The sequence below is a fragment of the Saccopteryx leptura genome, chromosome 2 (assembly GCF_036850995.1).
Source record: "Saccopteryx leptura isolate mSacLep1 chromosome 2, mSacLep1_pri_phased_curated, whole genome shotgun sequence".
NCBI lineage: Eukaryota > Metazoa > Chordata > Mammalia > Chiroptera > Emballonuridae > Saccopteryx > Saccopteryx leptura.
In genome coordinates this window covers 248,570,206-248,591,231 of record NC_089504.1, presented here as the reverse complement: position 1 = coordinate 248,591,231, position 21,026 = coordinate 248,570,206, and the positions used below count along the sequence as shown (strand labels likewise).

General features: G+C 54.5%; 1 protein-coding gene across 20 annotated transcripts in view; it reads left to right on the top strand.

The window, feature by feature from the left end:
• Positions 1 to 14,013: 14,013 nt before the first annotated feature.
• The window catches only part of NCOR2 (nuclear receptor corepressor 2), a 183,337-nt gene continuing 176,324 nt past the window's right edge, over positions 14,014 to 21,026 (top strand). For all 20 annotated transcript variants that reach the window (XM_066371154.1, XM_066371162.1, XM_066371170.1 and 17 more), the window contains exon 1: positions 14,014 to 14,321. The gene's annotated coding sequence lies outside the window, so the exon portion shown is untranslated. The remainder of the gene's footprint in view (positions 14,322 to 21,026) is intronic.

Sequence of the window (21,026 nt, the reverse complement as noted above, 5' to 3'; positions counted from 1 at the left end):
AAGGGGTTTATCTGACAGCAGGAGTTCTCCGCGCAACTCTGGACAGAGCGTTACACAGATGGCTCATGACTGGGAGAGAATACAATCATCATGAGACACTAACACTAAGATAACCTTGCATCAACGTCCTGTTCTCAAGGGCGACCACCTGGGGAGACCAGATGGCCACTTAGGTCCCTACCCTCCTGACAGAGCCATGGACCAGGGGTTTCACTCTCTCGACAGTGGGAATTGTTATTGATTCCTTGATTACCGGTCTCGTGTCCTCTGCGTCTGCTTCCTCCGGCAATATTTTTTTCTGCTCCATGTGCTTCTAGGGACTTTCACCTAATTGCTGTTCGTCTATTTATAAGCTACCCAGACTCGTTTCAATATTTACTTCTTTATTTTAACCTGTGTTCATCAAGTGTCTTCTAGTTGCAAGGGAAAGAAGCATAATTCGAAGCAGAAATGTCTGGGGGTCTCCAGCGTCAGGCACGGTGGGATCCAGGCAGTGACACGGTACCACTGGGCAGGTGCGTCCCGCCATGCGTTGGATCTGCTTTCTTTTGCGCTGGTGTCGTTCTAAGGTTGAATTTTCTCAAGTGGAGGAAAGACAGTGCCATCACCTTGGTCACCTGAGCAGAAAGCGGCATCCCTTGCCCAAAAGCTCCAGACACTGGGCCAGTTCTGATTGGCCCAACTGTGTTTTATCCCCATTCCTGAAATAGCCGCCATGACTCTGCCCGGGTCAGGCCATCCCCTCCAGTCATGTCACATTAGAGGTGATTTCATTGAGCAGCAGGCAAAGAAAGGTTCCCTAAAGGAAGACGGGGGTGCTGTTCCAGTCATGCGCTGCATAACAACATTTCGATCAACAACAGACCGCGCAGCCCTGAGCCCAGGCCAGGTAGATCCATTGGTTAGAGCATCATCCTGATACACCAAGGTGGCGGGTTCGATCCCTGATCAGGGCACATTGAGGAATCAACCAGTGAGGGCACAAATAAATGGAATAACAAATCGACGTTTCTCTCCCTTCCTCTCTCTCTCTAACATCCATAGGAAACAATGACCGCATAGACAACAGAGATAGACCAGGTAGCCTGTGTACATGATGAGCAGCAGGCTATTGTAGGCTAGTAGTGTGGCTTGTGTGTACTAGCTTATGCCATCTAGGTTTGTGTAAGTGCCCTCACTCTGGGATGTTTGCACAGTGACAGAATCGCCTAACGACACATTTTTCAGTATGCCACCCCTGCTGTTAAGCTGCATGTGACTAAACTGGGAATGGAAGGAATGGCTGCTGGTCAAGCAAAAATACAGCCTAATCAAATTATGAACAAGTTATGGAAATATCATGCATGGGGTAGCCCAACATGACACCCCAAACTTAAAACGAATTTGCCGTTACTTCCCCGGGCTCCATTCCTCGTGTAATGCAGAACACAAGTTAGCTAATAGTGCTCTGGCCCACAGAAATAAGATGGTGCTCTTGTGGGGTCCGTTTGTAGGTGGGTCACGCAGGTGGGCGCAGCACAAGGCCCCCTGTCTAGAAGTGAGGGCTGTGTAGAGAGGGAGAACTGGGCTTGCAGAAGGCTGGACACCGAGAGCCAAGAGCAGAGAGGTGGTGTCTAGGCAACACACAGCATGAGGTGTGGTTCCAGATGGATGCTGTCCAGCTCTCCTCTTCTGCACTCTCCGATGCGCACGCCAGGCGTGCTCTGGCGGAGGTGGGGCTCAGGGCTTTGTGTCCTCCTGACTGAGGCAAGGTGGGTGTTTCAATCTGGAATATCCAGAAATGTCATCCAAGTACCGGTTGCAATTGTTTGCTGCAACTCCCTCTGGCATTGTGTTGCAAAGAAGCAAGTAAGGGTTTTATCTGGATTCTACGGACAAGGTGAGGGATGGATTCGCGAAGCCTGCCCTGGGACTGGAATACAGTGCCTCCACAGGCTGTTCCAAAGAGAGGGGATGTCAGGAGGCCACCCTTAGAACTGAAGACAGATTTATTTCCATCGAACGCTAAATGAGATCATCTCTAAGCCAATAGGACCGTTCATGTACCGTCTGTCCTCCTAAAGCCCGGCCTCTTAGTCTGTATTATCAACTACAGGTGTTTGCTGTTCACTCGACTCCGACCACCAAAAATAAGCATGAGAAAGGTGCCCCAAGGCAGACTCCCAGACTTCAGTCATTCCCCAAAATCTTCCCACATCTGTCCGCCGGGCACCGCCAGTTCTGTCGTTCAGCCGGTATTTTTCTTGAAAGTGCTTCCCTTTCTAGATCGAAGTTTATGATGCATACAGGAAAGTCACAGGTCCTAAGTGTGCAGCTTAAAGAATTTTCATAAAATGAACACATGGGTGTAACCAACACTCACGTCAAGAAATAACCACATTCCCAGCCACCCAACCCCAGAAATACCCCCACTTCTTTTAAGTCATTATTGATTATTATTATTATTTTTTATTTTTTTATAATTTTTTAAATTTATTTTTATTTTTTTACAGAGACAGAGAGAGAGTCAGAGAGAGGGATAGACAGGGACAGACAGACAGGAACGGAGAGATGAGAAGCATCAATCATTAGTTTTTCATTGAACTTTGCTACACCTTAGTTGTTCATTGATTGCTTTCTCATATGTGCCTTGACCGCGGGCCTTCAGCAGACCGAGTAACCCTTTGCTGGAGCCAGCGACCTTGGGTTCAAGCTGGTGGGCTTTTTTTTTTTGCTCAAACCAGATGAGCCGGCGCTCAAGCTGGCGACCTCGGGGTCTCGAACCTGGGTCCTCTGCATCCCAGTCGGACGCTCCATTCACTGCGCCACCGCCTGGTCAGGCTATTATTATTATTATTATTATTATTATTATTATTATTTAGAGGGAGAGGAAGGGAATGAGAGAGAGAGAGAGAGAGAGAGAGAGAAAGAGAGAGAGAGAGAGAGAGAGAGAGAGACAAAAACCTCGATCTGTTCCTGTATGTGCCCTGTGCCCTGACCTGGTATCAAACTGGCAACCTCTGCACTTCGGGATGATGCTCTAACCAGAGTTATCACTGCCCTTCTGACTACAGGTTAGTTTTGCCTGATTTGGAATTTTTTAACTTAATAGAAACTTACAGTTGGGACTCTCTTCTGCCTGGTTTATCTTACGTCGTTATTTGTAAATGTGGTATCATTTTCCTGCACACCACAATTTACTCATTCAAGGTGGATGGCTGATTGCGGTTTTTTATTCTGGGGTGCAAGGCATGATCCCCATGCGGACATCCTCGTATGTATGTTTTTATGAATGTGTGGACACATTTCTAACGGGTGTGTACCTGGGATAGAAATTGCTGGTAGCTGGGCAGGTCTATATTCAGGCACGGTAGACAGTTTTCCAACGTGGTCACACCATTTCCCACAATGAAAATTTGCCTAAATGAGTACTTATTTGTTTATTTTGGGGGGGGGGATGTAATTATTTCAAAGGTCAGAAGGGTGGGATCTAAGCTCATTTTAAAAAGGAAATGATGTGCCTGACCAGGCGGTGGTGCAGTGGATAGAGCGTTGGACTGGAACGCGGAGGACCTAGGTTTGAAACCCCAAGGTTGCCGGCTTGAGTGTGGGCTCACCAGCTTGAGTGCAGGGTCGCTGGCTTGAGCATGGGATCATAGACATTACCCCTGGTTGCTAGCTTGAACCCAAAGGTTGCTGGCTCGATCAAGGGGCCACTCACTCTGCTGTACCCCACCCCCGTCAAGGCACATATGAGAAAGCAATCAATGAACAACTAAGGTGTTGCAATGAAGAATTGATACTTCTCATCTGTCTCCCTTCCTATTTGTCGCTATCTGTCCCTCTCTCTGTCTCTGTCAAAAAAAGAAAAAAAGAAAAACAGAAATGTTGTCGTTATCATAAAAGAAAAATCAGTATCACTTGCCAGAGATAACAGGTTGTAATAACTATTACAGAAAACTAACAACTATTCAAAAAGTTCATCTAAAACCTATTAAAAAGTTCACCACCTAAAATTGCCTCACATTCCATCAGCAGTATGAACGTCACACTTCTGCAAAGATCAGTGCAGAGGATGTTGCTGGTTCTTACCCAGCAGGAGGGACCCCTGGTTTTATTGGGGTTCCATCACTGTCCACCAGCGGTGAGCCTTTGGGGCAACCCAGCTCCAAGAGATTCCCTGATTGGTCTATAAGCCAGCCAGTCCCCTTTGCCTAGAATGGAGTCAAGAATGGGCATGTGACCCCATTCTGGCCAATTGAGATGTTTAAAACATCATGTGGGGCGCACTACCAGTCTGCAGGCTGAACCACATGGCTCACTGACTGACCGGGGTTCAGGTCCTGCTTCTCTGCTTCTGCTCTGCCTCAGTTTCTTCACCTGCCAATGGTGTTAATCATGAGAGCGGCCCCGTGTGCCAGACACTTTGCCCAGCACCCTGCTATTAGTGAGTACCCCCCAAACTATTGTTTGTTCTGTGCAGGGGGCTCACATGAGTCCTGAGTCCTTCCCCCACTAGCTTCTAGGAAGGGTCTTGACATGCTGTTGTCTTACGTAGTTTTCCATTTTTGTGTGTGTGTGTGTGTGACAGAGAGAGAGAGACAGAGACAGAGACAGAGACAGAGACAGACAGACAGACATATAGGGACAGACAGACAGGAAGGGAGAGAGATGAGAAGCATCAATTCTTCATTGTGGCACCTTAGTTATTCATTGATTGCTTTCTTATACGTGCCTTGACCATGGGGCTACAACAGACTGAGTGACCCCTTGCTTGAGCTAGTGACCTTGGGCTCAAGCTGGTGAGCCTTGCTCAAACCAGATGACCCCGCGCTCAAGCCGGTGACCTCGGGGTTTTGAACCTGGGTCCTCCGTGTCCCAGCCCCACGCTCTATCCACTGCGCCACCGCTTGGTCAGGCAGCTTTCCATTTCAATTTGGGGCAGAAACTAGAAGAGGGTCTTCAGCAATCAAGGCTGTGGTGGGAGCTGGTGTTCTGGGCCCCGCCCTGGGGAGCAGGCTGCAGGAGAGACAGTAGTGGCAGAGGTTGCTGAGAGCTGGGCTTTGCATGTATTGACTCATTTCATTGTAATAATCTGGTGAACTGGGTCCCGTTATTTACCCATTTTACAGAGAAGAAAATCGAGGCCCATAGAGTTATTCAAAGAGGGAACGTGGGAGAGCCGGGATCTGAACCCAGGCCCCCTGATGCCCGAGTAGTTATCTCCTTTCTTGCTGTGGAAGCCGCTGATTTTATTTAGGGTGCAATGCCTTTGCATGTGACTCAGGAGAGTAGGACACATCCCCATCTTTGGGGGGATCAGATTGGTCTCAGGCAGTTGCTTTGATTCCATTGCCTTTGCTAGAAATCGGCTGAGCCACGGGCATGGGACCCAGCTCCTGCCAATGAGACATGAGCAAAGGGCTGCAGCCCTTTGGGGAAAGGTTTCTTCTTCCTCACGCACTGGCTGGCATGCCTGGATGTATGTGCTGGATGCATGAGCAGTGGCAGCTGCTTTGTGGTCATGAGGGAATTTGGGAGGAGGACCAAGGTGAGGATGGGAAACTGGAAAAATGGAAACACGTTTGAGGGAGGGGACACTTAATCAACCCGAGTCAAAACTACCCCTCCGCCTGATTTCTTGCTCCGTGATATAATAAATGATGCTGTTGCTGAAGCTGATGATACTTGGGGTTTCTGTAATAGGCACGACTGAATCAGTGTCAATGTTGTGGGGGAAGGGGTGCACTCCTGGCCCCGTAGCTGCAGCCTCTCTAGCGCCTGGAGCCCCGCCTGGCGCACCGTATGCGCTCAGTTCATACTGGGTGAATGAATGGATGAATATGCGTGCAGGAGCCCCCAAATACAGGACCAAATAACAGGCACAGCAAAAGCCTGCTCGACCAGGTGCTAAAGGCTTTCTGTAGGTATTTCACTGAATTGTCGGGGACCCCCCATGAGGAAGGGGCTTATGTGGTACCCACGAGAAGGGACCTGAGACTGGGAGACACGAAGATGCACAACGGGGTGGGAGGGGGAGAGGTCTGCTCCTCCTGCACGAAGCACCCTTCATAGGCTTGGCCTTGAGAACGGGCGGGCGACCTGCGGCCCCAGTGTGCGCCTTTTGTAAATCACGCACAGTGGACCCTTGCCTCCCCGCTGCTGCCAAAGCAAACTGTGTTGCAGGTACAGACTAGCTCTGTGCCCTTTGCCTGGCCAGATCTGTCTCCACACCACACCCAGGCCCACAGGCCTCTCCTCTGTGCTGGGACACAGGCCAGGACGGGGGGAGGGTTCCTATATCTTGCCTCTGAACCTCTCTGGCTTCCGTTTTCTCCTCCCCACGGCCCTGCCTGGCCTGTCTCGACACATTCATTCTCACTGCCAGGCCCCCCACCTCGTGCTGCTCAAGGTAGAACCGCTAAAACCTGACCCAGCCTGACCATGGTCCTATGGAAACCCTTCAGCGTCTCCCTCGTGCTTACAGGGGAAGTCTGGATTCCTTGTTGGGACATTTCAGGACACTCATGCTAGCCAGGCCCATCCAGGCTGCCACAGGACCTTTGCACGTGTTGTTTCCATTTCTCCAGCTGGAAATGCCTTTTCCGTGGATACCCTCATGGCTGGCTCTCTCTCTCTTCATTCAAGTCTCTGCCGCTCTGTCACCTCCCCAAAGAGGCCTTCCCTGACCACTCTTTGTCACCTTTTATGTTCTTCTTCTTTTAGTGCTAGCTGAAATTACAGCATTCTCTCTCTTTTTTATTTTGTGACAAGACAGAGAGAGACAGAGACAGGGACAGATAGGGACAGACAGACAAGAAGGGAGAGAGACAAGAAGCATCACCTTGTAGTTGTGGTGCCTTAGTTGTCCATGAATTGCTTTCTCATATTCTCATATGTGCCTTGACCGAGGGGGGCTCCAGCTGAGCCAGTGACCCCTTGCTCAAGCCAGCAACCCTGGGCTTCAAGCCAGCGACCATGGGGTCATGTCTATGATCCCACACTGAAACTGGATGAGCCCGCGCTCAAGTCGGTGACCTCGGGGTTTGGAACCTTGGTTCTCAGCATCCCAGGTCAATGTTCTATCCACTGTGCCACAGCCTAGTCAGGCAGTTCACTGATTTCTTGCAACCACTTCCATGAAGTTGGCTGGGCAGAGAGTCCAGCCCATTTTACAGGTGAGGGTAACTGAGGCTCAGGGAGGTAACATGAGTTGCCCACCCTCACACTCCAGCCACGCTGGTCTTCTGTCCATTCAATGAACACAAAAACTCACTTCCTGGGGTATGACCTTTCCATCTGCTGTTTCTTCCACCTGCAATGCTGTTCCCTCATCTTCTCCTTCTCAACCTTTGGATGCCATCTTAAGGAGCATGCATCTTCCTTAGAGAGACCCTTCTTCCCTGATCACCTCATCTCAAACCTGTTCTCCTCCTTCCCTCCTTCCCTCCCTCCCTCCAGCTCCTTCAGTCCCTAAGTTGCTTTCTTTGTGGCCTTCACAGCCATTGGTAACTAGGCTCTCTTTCTCTGTGGCTTGTTTTCTGACTCCCTAAATCTTGTGCAGATAGGAATGGGCTCCAGTGGTCGAAGGGATTCCGTTCATGGTATTCAGTGGTCGATGTCCTTGAGGCAGAGCTTCCAGGAAGAACACTTAGGGACGTACTGCAGAAGTGTCCCCACCCTAGGCAGGAGGCGGTTCCAGAAGCTGCCCCCCTGCTGCGGGGCACCCGGCCCAATGGCTGGCCCCACACTCTCTACCCCACGGACTCCGCTCGGAATTCCAGTGCCGTGTACGGATTCCTAAAACCAGAATCCATACAGGATGATAGCTGCAAGGGAGCTGCGAAAGCACACATTGTATTTGGTTCTACCACCAGGGAAGGCAAGCCAGGATGGGGAGGAGGGGGCAATGAACACGACCTGCCCAGGCATCCTACATGGCCTGCCAGAAAGCTGGCTCCATGTGGGTGTTGTGCCTTGAGGCCAGTAAAATCTATGATTGTTGAGTGACTAAAGGGTGTCAGAATTGAGAGTTGAACCCAGATAGTTGACTCAAAAATTGCATTCTTTCCATTTTAACTTTTGTTTTATTCACTGGATGGGCCCTCCCCTGGGGAGTTAGAGCCATGGACACTTTACACAAGCAGTGCTGGGCTCTCGGTGGTGCCTGAAAGCACTGGGGGTTCTGGAGGGCCTTCTATGGTCAGCGGAACCCGCCACGGTGATGTTTCCAAAGCGAAAATTAGTATTGGCTCTGTCCAGCAGAAGCCAGAGGGAACCCAGAAAGCACACATGCTCAACTCCAAGACCACAGGTGTCTCCGGCTATGGACAGGCTCAGGGTTCTGATCTGTCCTGGACCAGGGGGCTGAGCTCTGAGCCCGTGTGCAGGGTCACTCAGACCAGGGCTGCTATGAGACCCAGGGGCCACACCCGTTGGCATGTGGATTCTCCCACCATCATATATGCACAGCTGCCACCCTAGGGAGGCTGGACTTGTGTCAGGTTCCGAGGCCTAACAGGACGTCAGGCCGCCTAGGGGCTAATTCCTGACATTCTCTGGGAGGCTGAGAAATAGCAAATGTGCTGCAAAAGGGCCAGAAAGGAGACCTCCTTGAATAAAAAAAAGAATCCAGACGCACATGCAGGGATGTCCAAAACCAGATGTCCCAACTTAAGGAAGAAAATAAAAGAGGGAAAGAACTTTTATTATGCATCTTTAAACAGTCCACATGGGATATGGTCGATGCAAGTCGCCTCCCCCTCCCACTTCAACCTCAGCTCCCGGGCAGTACCTGGTTATCAGTCTGTCCTGCGTCCTGTTATGTCTCCAAGCTCCTACCACATCCCTCCCTCCTCACTGCCCACTCCATTCACTGTTCTCCTCTTCTTCAGCCTCCTTCTTGTTCCTACCCCAGGCCCTTTGCACTAGCCATGCCCTCTGCCCATCCCATTTTTGCCCAGATACCACATGGTTCCCTCCCTCAACTCTATGGGCTTGTTGCTTGCCTGTCATCCTCTGAGCAAGGCCTTCCCTGACCACCACCACCCGCTGTACACACTGATTTACTTGTTCTCAGAGTACTGACCTCCCTCTACATCCATTTAGTTGCCTCATGCATTCTCCTCCTTTAGGATGTCAGCTCCAGGAGGGCAGAGATTCTGTGGGTCATGGTCATGGCTGCATTCCCTGCACCCAGTGTGGTGCGAAGCACAGAGCAGGCACCTCTGAACTGATGAATACCCTTCTGGAAGTATCCACGTGTAGACAAGCACCTAGGTACTTAGATGCTCCTTTACACCACTCCCACCCCCAATCCCATTTTGCACAAAAAGTGCCACACTGCACACATGGATCTGCACCTGCTTTTGTCCTCAACAATGGGTGTTGGAGCTCTGCCCCCATCAGAAGGCGCTGCTGGCTCTCCTGCTTGGCCCACAGCTGCCCCTGTGGTCCTGGAGGACCTCCCAGGATCCACACAGCCCGCCTCACAGAACCACAGCTCCCCACTCCTGCAGCTCAGCTCCAGGCTGCCTGTGGCCTCCTCCCCTCCTGCACTGCTCTGTCCCCATCTCGCTGCCGCCTGAGAGCAGAGGGGAAAGCAGGAGCCCAGGGACAGGGGCGGGAGAGCACCCCGGAAGTGCAGCCCTGGGAGAAAGTGAGTTGTTTATCTTCAGAGATAATCAGGCCCTATCAGACAGGGGTTTGATCTCCTTCCCTGCTTCCTTCTGTCTGAAGTGTCATAAATAAAGGCTCAGACATCAGAGGAAGCCCTGGGGTGACAGTGCAGTTTCAAGGGTGGCTGGGGGGGGGGGGGCTCTGTGTGATATCGTCTGTGGTAGTTTAACAGAACGGGGTGACTGGAAGGGGCCTCCGGGCTCCTCTGTGCGGGAAGGGGTGGGGACCTGGGGCGGTCTGCCAGCCTCCCGTCCTCTGTGCCCTGAATTGTAACTTCCCTTTGAACACCAGGGTACGCCTGTAAAGGGTTTTTAACGCACAACTCTGGATTTGGAGTGTCAGGTCCCCACTGGATGCCCACTCGGAGGGCCGGGCCGATCTGTGCCATGTAATCCCACAGCACCTGCATGCAGTAGGTGCTTATTGTATGCAGCCGAATGGACGAAGCTTGGGGTGCATGATCTGAAAATGCAGGTCTTCCCTCCTCCTGCCTACTCCCTGGCCACTGAGGAAGGTTCTACTTCCCACCTCCACCTAGCCCCTGTTTCAAACGGGATGTCGCAGGAGTGGAAAACTGGCTTTGGGGAGCTCCTGCTTTGCAGGGGTCACATCACAGACAGCCCCCTCTCCTCCACTGTGGGCCCACCCCAGGTATTTGGTATTTGGCTTGGCCACACTTGTGTTGTAAACAGAGGGTGAATGTGGATAGAGCAGTGGATAGAGCATCAACCTGGAACACTGAGGTCGCTGGTTCAGAACCCTAGGTTTGCCTGGTCAAGACACAGACGAGAAGAAACTACTATGAGTTGATGCTTCCTGCTCCCCCCCTTCTCTTTCTCTTTCTCTAAAAATCAATAAGTCTTTAAAGAAAGAAAAGGTAAGATAAACACATGTGCCGCATGGTTCTGGTGAGCATGCTGGGCTCATCCCTGTTCACAGACTGTCTTCTGGGTTGTCACGGATAGAGGCCAGGACAACGAGGGGTCTCTGAGTGTGCTTCCACGACCAGCCTGGGGCTCTTGGACAGCTGGGGTCAGAGAGGCTCAGGGCACCCTGCTCGGAACCTGGCTTCTCACTCTCAGGAGGCTGGCCTACTGGAGACACCACGGAGGCCCATATGGACTCCGTCAGCTGGAACGGACTTTTCCTGGGGGTCAGGCCCTACGCTGTGCCCAGGGAGCCCCCACCTACATTAAAGGTTAAGACCCACGGGGTAGGGTAGGGGGAGACGCTCTACTCTGAAACATGCCAGAGGAGCAAGTGCTAGAAGTCAGGGGGTGCAGGGGCGAGCCTGATCCAGCCGCCCCCTTCTCTCCTATGCCGCATGGGTTCATTTACTCTCTGTGCATTTTAATTGAGTGCCTACTATGTACTGCAGTACAACAGCCAGCTAGTCAGAGGAGGTCTCTGCTGTTATGGAGCCGGACCTGTGGTGGCGCAGTAGATAGAGCGTCTAACCTGGAATGCTGAGGTTGCTGGTTCGAAACCCCAGGCTTCCCTGGTCAAGGCACATACGAGAAGCAATCAATGAACAACAAAGGAGAAGCAACTAAGAGTTGATACCTCTTAACTCCACCCTCCTTTCTCTCTCTCCTTTCTCTGTACAATCAATAAATAATATAAAATCTAAAAAGAAAAGCATGGACAGGGTAATGTGTTAGCAAGTGCCTTGGGGGTTTTAGATAGTGACTTCGGGGGTTGGGATCTGAAGTTAGAAGATTGCTACTGTCTAAGGTGGGGGCAGGGGTCAGCAAGTGCAAAGGTCCTGAGGCAGGGATGAGTTTACAACTTTGCTGCATATTTAGGAGGGGAAGGGTGACAGTGGGAACATAGCCTAAGGGCAGAATTTGGCTCCTAATAAGGCCAGAGCCCCCTGGGTGTATGTGACATCCCTCACCTAGTTCTCATCTGGTCAGGGCCATTTACTTTGTACTTGCTGTCCAGTGTCCTTGGGTGACCCTTAACAGTCTCAGTCTCCTCACTTATAAAGTGGGACTGTTGGCAGTTTTTCCATCATCAAGGCTCAATGACATGTTTGGGGAGCTCTTAGCCTAGTAGTAATTGGTGTACAGAGTAGCAACTGGGGAGTGGGGTGCCAGTCTGTGGGTGCTGGGGGTGGGCAGGGGTCAGTGGAGACCCCTTGCAGCTCATTCCTTCAGAGACAGGGTTCTGAGGACCCATCTGGAATCAGTAGCTGAGTAAGTCCAGGGATTTAGGTTCTTGATGTCCCTGGGCCTCAGTTTCCCCACCAGTAATGTGGGATCAATCCCAGGACCCCCACCCCATCTGAGGGTTTCTGGAGGGACTTCACAAGCTCCTGAGGACATGCACTTGCAGCCCATGAGAATGGGATTAATAACTGAAGAGCCAGGAGTGGGAAAGAAAAAAGGGCAAATTCTCTTCTTAACAATGCCTCTCGCCCCCTCCATCCCCTTCTCCCGGCCTGGGGCATTTGTATCTGCAGTGTGGTGGGTCTTAAGGCAACCCCTGAGACATTACACATCTGACGGAACCTCTCCTAAGCCCACCACCTCAGCCAAAGCCCCAGGGCAACTTCGGGGGGGGGGCAGGGGCTGGGACAAGAAACCCCTGAAAATACTCACCATTTCCAGTGCCCAATCTTGAGCACAATCTCATTGAGATGCAAATCCCTGGAGTAGTTTCAGGTGACACTGGGGTGGGGTGGGGTGGGGCTGGGCTGAGGGTGGGCTGAGGGGGTGGCCTGCTGGGGAGGACTTCCCTCTTCGGGCCCTCCCTTCCCCTCCCTCTCCCATTCCCTCTTCTCTCAGGGCCGGGCCTTCTGCAGGTCTGGCTTTTTGCTTGCGGACTCCCACTGTCTACTTGGGCAGCTGGTGGAGACAGAACAGGGAGCGTGGGGACATTGACCTGTGACCCCCCCTCCTGTTCCAAACTGCACATGGCTCCTCACCCCTTCACAGACACTTCCTTTTTTTCAGAGTCCGTCAGCCCCAGGTGACCCCCTCCCCCCTCAAAGAACCCCCGAGAGGAGGCACATATATATTTGCTACAGGGGTGGCAGACAAGCCCTGCTGCTGGCTGGAGGCCTGAGCACGTCCAGGCTCCCGGACTCGGTGTGGCTGCCTCCCACCGCAGCCTTTCCCCATGCCCCCAGGGGTTCTCAGATGTTGGCAGATGGCAGAACTGAATCTGCTGAGATGTTGCTCCAAAAAAGGAAAGTTGAACTGAAAAAAAAAAAAAAATTCGAACTCTCCCAACCTCTTGGGGGGGGGGGGGGGGAAGGCAGAGAGGAGAAGGGAGGAGAAGGGAGGCTGCAGGCCTGGCACCCCCAGTGCCCTCTGCTGTTTAAAAACATCTCCCCTGGTTTGCAGGGCCACCTGGGAGGGGGCAAACGAGGACACACAGTTGTTGGGGCAGCCGGTGGGGCTCCTGCTGGAGAGGAGTGCCTGCGTGTGTCTGCGAGTGTCCACCTGCGTGCTCGTCTGGGAGCCTGCGTGCTGTGCAGTCTGGGCGGCGGCGGGAGGTGTGGGGCCTTGCAGCGTGATGAGTCTGGGCACCGTGCCCCCCAGTGTCCCGGAATGGCCGTGCAGCATCGAGTCTGCGCACCGTGTCCCCCAATGTCCCCGAATGGCCGTTCCCTGCTGTGTAAGAGCAGGGAATAGGCAGCAGTCCCCGCCCTCAGGAAACAGACATTGTAGCGCGTGGGCCTGCGGGTGTGTGAACTCGTGTGCGTGGCCCAGCGTTTGTCTGTGGGTGATCTTCCACTGGAGTCTGGGTCCCAGGCTGCGTTCCTTTTGCGTGGGGGCTTGTGTTTCCACCCTCGTTCACTTGAACCTCATCTTCCGTCTGCCCAGGGCCCAGTGTGCATGCCCCTGGTGTGTCCCGCGTCCTACCGTGAGCTCCAGCTCCCGAGTGAGCTCCACCCCGCGTATCCCTGCACAGCTGTGTGTGTCCCTGAAAGGGCCCATGTGTGGCCCTGACCGGGCATCCCCTCCTCATACACTGGCCACTCCTGAGTTACCACTTCATAGCTGAAACGGGATTCCATCAAGTATCAGGGGCTGGGAGGAGGAGGACGAGGACGACGATGCGCGGCCCAAGAGGGGGAGGAGGAGGGAAAGGGGAAAGCACTCTTCCTCCTTCGGGGAAGCCTAAAAAGAAAGTCGGCGGCGCGCTCCAGTGAGTGCGTGTCGGTGTGGCAGTGTGTGCGCGCGCCAGTGAGGACGCGCAGGACCAGCGGAGGTGACGCGGGCTCTTTAAGGAGCCGGAGGGGGCCGGGCCGGGCGCGTCGGTGCGGGCGGGGAGCCGGGAGCTAGGAGGCCGAGCTACCGCCTCCCGGGCTCCCGCCCCGCCCCCTCCTCCCCCTCCCGCCGCCGCCACCGCCACCGCCGCCGCCGCCGCCGGGGAGCGGAGCCGCGGGCAGGCCGGGCCGCGTTGGAGCCCTGCGTCCGCCCGCGCCCCGCCCGATCCGTGCGCCCGCGTCCTGCGCCCCGCCATGCACGCCAAGTTGCGGGCCGGGGTCCTCCGGCTGGCGCCCTAAGAGGCGGCGGCGGGAGGATCGCGCCCCCGCTGGAGGCCGGGCCTGCTGCGCGCCCCCAACCGGATCCGCACCGCCACTTGCCTGAGCGCCCGGGCGGCCGGAGCGCGCCCCAAAGCCTGGTCGCCGCCGCCACCACCTCTGCGAGGTGAGTTGGGGTCGAGGGTCCCTGCGGAGGGCCGGGGGGAGGCGCAGGGCGCGCTTCCGGGGGACCCGGGGAAGAGCGGGAGGCGCACGCGGCGGAGTTGGCGGGGTCTCTGCACTCCCGAGTTGGCGCTCTCGGGGGCTGGCCTGCCGGGGAGCAAGGCGCCCACCGCCACTGCAGCCCGCGTGCGTGGGGGCACCGGGGAACTTAGGGGAACTCCAGCTCCCCAGCGAGGGGGCGGGAAGGAGGGAAGTGGTGTGTGGGGGGGGGGGCGGGCGTGGGGGGTGCTCTGGAACTGCGGAGGTCAGCCCCCCACCTTGTGGGGCATGGCCGCCATACGCCTGCCTTTTCCCATAGAAGCCCTAGAGTTGAGGGGTGACACTGCGCCTTATTTTTCAGCGGGAAGCGCGTGTTTGGGGAGCCCCTGGAGATGGCACCCCCGGCTCCCCGGTCTGGCTGCTGTGGAAGGGCGCATAGGGGTGGTTCCTTGCATCTCGGGAGGGTAGTCCTGGTCGTGGGCGCTCCTGGGCATGGGACCGAAGGGCGCTGGGCGGGGGTCCCCCCCGGGAGAAGAGCCTGTTGTTCCCCCCTCCCCCGCTGCCGGTGTTTCTGGTGTCTGGGCCTGCCTCCCGCGGCTGGTGACGCCTCATTGGGCCGTCTCCTGGTCCCTCCCCCGGGCTGTGCAGATACTTGGGATGCCACTAGTTTGGGAAGTTGGAATTCAGAGCTGATCCCACTTGGGTTGGACCCGGAGGTCCCAGGCCATAGTTGTAGGGGAGCATCTCCAGAGACCGGCGGGGAGGGGAGGGCCCGTGGGGCACGCCTTCCGCACCCCAGACGCTTGCAGGAAAAAGCTGGAGGAAGGGAGAAGGCAAGGCCGGCGGGCGGGCGGTAGGGAGAGACACGCTGTACCCGTGAGCTGCTGCCGCCCGGGCCCAATTAGCGTGGGGCGCCTGGCGTTATTTTTACATTGTAGGTTTATTTTTTGGGGAAGCGAGTGTCCTCCCGCCGCCTGTCGCGCGCTCCAGTCTGTGTGGGTCTAGTGCCGGCAGCGGAGGCGGATCTGTTCTGTCGGTTCAGCCTCCTCCTTCCTCCTCCACTTTCTCCCCCCCGCCCCCCCCCCGTTGGTGAGAACTGGTTTTATTATGATTATTTTTTTTTCTTTTGCAGATTTGGAGGAAGGATGTGTGAGGGAGGGAGGGAGGGGGAAGAGGAGATCTCTGCGGGCTGGATGGGGGAGTTCTGGGCACGATGGGCTGTGTTATCAGCGGCCTTGACTTCGCCCTTTTTAAACCAGATCTGGGTCCTGTGGCTGCTTTGATCTAAGGGGCTCTTTGGGCTTGGCGGGAGATGGAAGGGTGTCCCAGGGCAATGTTCTGTTGTTGTGGGTGGCTTTCTTATTTTATTTTTGATTGGGGGAGAGAGGTGGAAGAGAGCAGTCAGGGGCAAGGAAGAGGTGGGAACTGGTATAGGCACCCGACTCTGCAGCTCAACTCCCTGGGTTCGAATTTTACCTTTTCCACTCAACTGGCTGTGTGACTCTGGACAAACTACTTAACTTCTCTGTGCACACCTCAGGTTTCTTATCTGTAGAGTGGAACAATAATAGTTCATAGGGTTGTTGTGAGAACTGAGGGTAATCATACATGGGAGGTGGATGTGTCCCTGTGGCCACTGTTGTCATTCCTGGGTTCTAAAACTTGGCCTTTAATCCAACCACCAGGAAATCCGGTGAGGTTGTGGCTCTGGGGAGTAGGGAATTTGGTGAGGGGAGGGGCCTTCTTTCCATCCCCTCGGCTGTTACCCCTGAGAATGGAGAAGGGCAGGTGGTGTTCCCTGCTCACTGAACAGACAGATGCCAGCTGTGCCCGGAGAGCTGGTGGTGGTGCCACGGAGGGGGGGCATCCAGGGCTCTGTCTGGCTTCCCCACGCCTGCTGCCTTGTCCCTGCTTGGAAATTACGGCCGCCAGTTGGTGGCTGGGTGGCCACCGGGTGCCCAGACAGAGGGTGGGAGCAAGTGGGCTCCAGCCCTGGCCTCTTCCCACTGAGCTATTTACGCTTGCTCAGGATCAATACTATTGACGAATCCATGTAGATGGTAATGTGGCTGTCAGGCCCCGGTGAGGGATGGAGACCCCTCATGGGGCTGTGCGCACCCCCCTCCCTCCTGCAGCCTGGGTTTGGCTACGAAGGAAGGATTTATTTGGCATAATCTGCTCTTTCCCCTTCAATTAATAACACTCACACCATCTCCTAAAGACTTCTGAGAGCTCTGCAAACACGAATTCAGCAGCACGGAAGCCTCACGCTGGGGAGGGCTTCACTGTTCTCTGGAGTGGGGCTGGGGAGATGGCCGCTGGCCACTGGCTGGCTGACTGATGCGTGGGAACGCAGCCCCAGGAGTCCTGGCCCCCGGTGTCTGGCCAATCAGGCTGGGTGTGGAGGCTGCCAGGCCTGGCTTCCCTCTGGCTGCAACGTGGGGGTGTATCTTGTTTTCTTTTCAAACCCGCCACCCGAGGCCTGTGGGCGGAGAAGTTGGTGGTTCCCTCAGATTTTTTTGAGGGGGGGGGTTGCACTTACACCGAACTCTGCCAGAAGCAGGGGGAGCTGAGGCTCTCACCCCTTCCTCCTGACAGCTCTCCAAACTAAAAATCAAGGGCACATTTGATGCTACCTCTGACAATAGGCGGCTAAGGACCTGTGCGTGTGTGTCTGTGCATGTGTGCGCGTGTGTTCCCTCCTCTGTTTCCTCTTCATCTCTCAGAGCCAGCAGCAGCCAGCCTCCCCAAGTGACGTCTCAGAGACGGGGCTCCCTGGAAGAGAGCAGCTTGCAGGAGCTGGTGGTTCCTGCCCCAGGCTCCCAGGGGAGAGGGAGGGCCAGGCCAGGGGTGTAGTCTTAAGTACGGAGGGGTCCCCCGGGAAATGATGCTTAGGAAAGGTCAGCTGGCATCCTTTGAGAATCCTAGCAGTGGGGGGAATGGATTTTATAGCCTGTCAAGTTGAACTTTTAGTCTAGGAGCTGGAAAATATTGCAAATATGATGCATTATCTATATACAGATGTATAATACAGTAATGATAACAGTCAACACAACCTAAAGCACTTACTACGTGCCAGTTTCTGTGCTCCACAGGAGTCCACATGTTTACTCCTCATTCTCGCCCTGTGAGGTCAGTGCAATTATCGTCATTCCACTTTATGGATGGTGAAACTGAGTCACAGAGAGATGAAGCGATTTGCCCAGGGTCATGCAGTTTGGAGAAGGTAAAGACCTGGGGTTATTCAAGGTCATGTTGGTGCAGCAAGAATTTACTGCAGACTGCTCTAGGGTGGTGAAGAAATCCTGTGTCTTAGTTGAACACCAAAAGATCTCTGCCCCAGGGGCATGAGACTGAGAACCTGTCCTCTCCAGGCTTTTTTTTTTTGGGGGGGGGCAGCACCAGCACCCGCACTGGCACCGGCACCAGCACTAGTGGCAGGCCTGGCCTGTCCCTGAAGTCTAGTTTTTATTTTATTTTATCTTAAGCATTCATGCAAAATTGGCATTCCTTTTGGCGACTGGGCCTTGTTTATCTGGAGATGAAAACATGGCTTTGAATTATTTAGCATGCTGCAAACTGGGCCCCCGGAGGGCTACACCAGACAAGTACCTGCAGGTTGTCCTGCCGCCCTGGGGGCACTTGGTAGCTGGAGAACTTGAGAGGTCCTGGGAGAAGACAGCCTTTTCCCATTTGAGAGGTCAGCGGTTGCAACAGTGGTGTGACTTTTTGCTCATAATGTTTGAAATCATCACCATCATCATTGTTAACAGTCTCTATTTTTTTTAGACCAAAGTGAGGCTTCTGTCCCTGGCTCAGACCAGCCCTGGAGAAAGGGTCATTTGGTTCATAGGGCAGTAAAGAGTCCTTGGCAACAAACAGTAGAGCACAGCCTGGGAGTGTTCAGTTAGCGATCCCCAGGAGGGCAGAGGCTGGAACGTTGCAAGTTCCTGCGAGTTTTAAGTCCCTGGCTTAGTCCTGGTTGAGCAGCATGCCCAGGGCCATCCCTGCTCTGCTCGGGTCAGGTGATCTGGTCTATAAAGTGGGCACATTGCCCACGGCCGGGGGGTAGTGGACCAGGGTCAAGGGACAGAAAGTGTGTGTGTTGGGTTTGATGTTCAGCTGTTTGACTTTGGGGTAGGTTACTTCTCTGAGCCTCAGTTGGCTCCTCTCTAAGATGGGAGCGATGATGAGATCCTTCTGACTTTGTCGTTAGGACCCAGCCTCGTGGTGTTTGTGGCTGATGCTGCTGTTTTGGGTCACCCTCTGGAGAGCGAGGGCTTCCCTGTAAAATTTGTCCAATCCAGGTCGTCTCCCACAGGCTGGCTGGACACGACCCATTCCTCCTCCCAAAGGGCTCGTGGAACGGTCTCTTCGCTGAGCCCAAGGCTTGGGCTAGTGACCCGCTGGAAGACAGCAGGCTCCTGTCCTGTTGGGCTGGTGGGTGATTTACAAATGGACTCAGCCCCCTGCCTCTGCCATTCCACTCGGGACCTTGGAGGTCTGGGGCAGCTGGACAGTGCGGGGGAAACTGGTGGCAAGGACCGACAGACAGGGCTTCCTAAGGGAGGGCCGAGCTCCCTTCCACCTGAGTGTGGCGGTGGGGGTGGGTTAAGAAGGGCTCCTTTGAAATTAGACTTCAGTTCAATTCGGGACTCCATCAGTTGCTTGAGTGAAGTCTCTGATCTTTTAGCCTCAGTTTCCTTATCCTTAACTGGGGGTAGGGGGTGGGGTGTTGCCATCTCAGATGACAGCCTGGAGCAGCTCCTTCCAACCTGTTTCCCCCGAAGGAGGAAAATGCCCTAGGTCTCTGCTGTCCTCCACCAGAGCCACTAGGGGTGTGTGGCTGTTAAGCACTTGAGATGTGGCTAGTGCGACTGAACTGGTAATTTTATTTCGTTTTAATTAACTTAAATTTAAACAGACACGTGTGGCTGTAGCTAACGGGCTGCCTAATCAGACAGGCGCGGGGTTGGATGACGGATCAGGTCCGGTGTCTGGGAGCCGGGCCTGGCTCGGGGCCTCTGCTGGTTTCCTTGCTCGTTGTGTGTTCTCTGCCTGGTGCTCCCCCCAGGGTGGGCCCCCCACATTCCCGATCTCACTACCTCCTCTGTCCCACCAGCCTCCGGGGCGGCTCCGGCCTATAGACCTCTCTGTGGTGGGAGAACGTTCTGGAACCACCCTGTCCAGCACCGTTGCCATGGCCGCACGTGGCATCGAGCTCTTGAAGTGAGGCTAGTGTGACCGACCAAGCATGAACTTCTTGTTTTACTTAATTTTTATGCATTTGAATAGCCCCGTGTGGCTAGTGGCCTCTGTGGGCAGCATGGCTTCATGGATTTGCCTTTTCTGTTGACTCAGGGTCAGACGCCCGAGTTCAGGCCACTGTCCCCGAGATTGGGACCTCTGGGCTCTCGTGTTCCCTTTTCCTTTGCTGGCTGTCATGTCTTGAGCACAGGGAGGCAGCGCCAGGTCTGTGCAGCATGGGCAGCTCTGGGTCCCGAGGGCCGAGCTCAGGTGCATGGGCCAGGGGCCCGTCAGTGGGAACGGAGGACTGCCCCACGTTCTGGCTGTCTCCGCCCCGGCCGACGTGTCGTGAAGGCCCTTTTTCCATCAGTGCTATCACTTATCACGCTGCGTATTTTTTCCTACCATGCGCTAATACGTCATAGACATCGTTTTGTGGAGATAACTGCTTGACAAACTTTTTTGTGGGGGGTGAGGAGGTGGGATAACGTTGCTTTCTCTTTGTCATTTGGAAAATAGAAACCAAAGAGGAACACACTGCGAAACCCTGCCATGTGCTTTGGGCCGTATAAAGAAGTCATTTTTGTAAAAGCAAATGCCTGGGTGTGTTAAAACATGAAATCGGTGCACAGAGGTATCGAGGGGAGTCTCCTTCCCGCCGCCCCCTGCCCCTGCAGCAGACACGCACGTGGACAGACCCCCCTCCCCATGCTCTGGCCATGTGCCCGTTGTCGATGGACTCGGACGTGCACACACGGTATCTTGCTTCCCTCCCCTAAATTATAACACGCCGTGGCGTTCATTCTGGTCAGCCAGCTACGGCCCGCAGTTCGGACCGAGCCCCTTTCCTGTTTTGGTACGGCGTGTGGGCTAAGAATGGTATTCATATCTTTTCCGCAGTTGATAAAAGAAAGAAGATGACTGTTCCGTGGCATGTGAACTTCTGCGAATGTCCAATTCCGTCGTCCGCACATTGAGCTCAGTTGGGCTGTGGCCCCGTGAGTTTATTCCCATGGGGTGCGCGGACGGAGGAGTGGGACGGAGGTCAGAGGGCCCACACGCAGCCAAACCCATTTATTTGCTGGCCCTTTCTGGGAAATGCTTGCCCAACGCTGACCGGGAGCTGCCTCATTCTCTTTTATTTTTTAACTTTTGTCTTAGATTTTTTTTTTTTTTCTGTATTTTTCTGAAGCCGGAAACGGGGAGAGACAGTCAGACAGACTCCCGCATGCGCCCGACCGGGATCCACCCTGCACACCCACCAGGGGCGATGCTCTGCCCCTCCGGGGGCGTCGCTCTGTTGCGACCAGAGCCACTCTAGCGCCTGGGGCAGAGGCCGAGGAGCCATCCCCAGCGCCCGGGCCATCTTTGCTCCAGAGGAGCCTCGGCTGCGGGAGGGGAAGAGAGAGATAGAGAGGAAGGA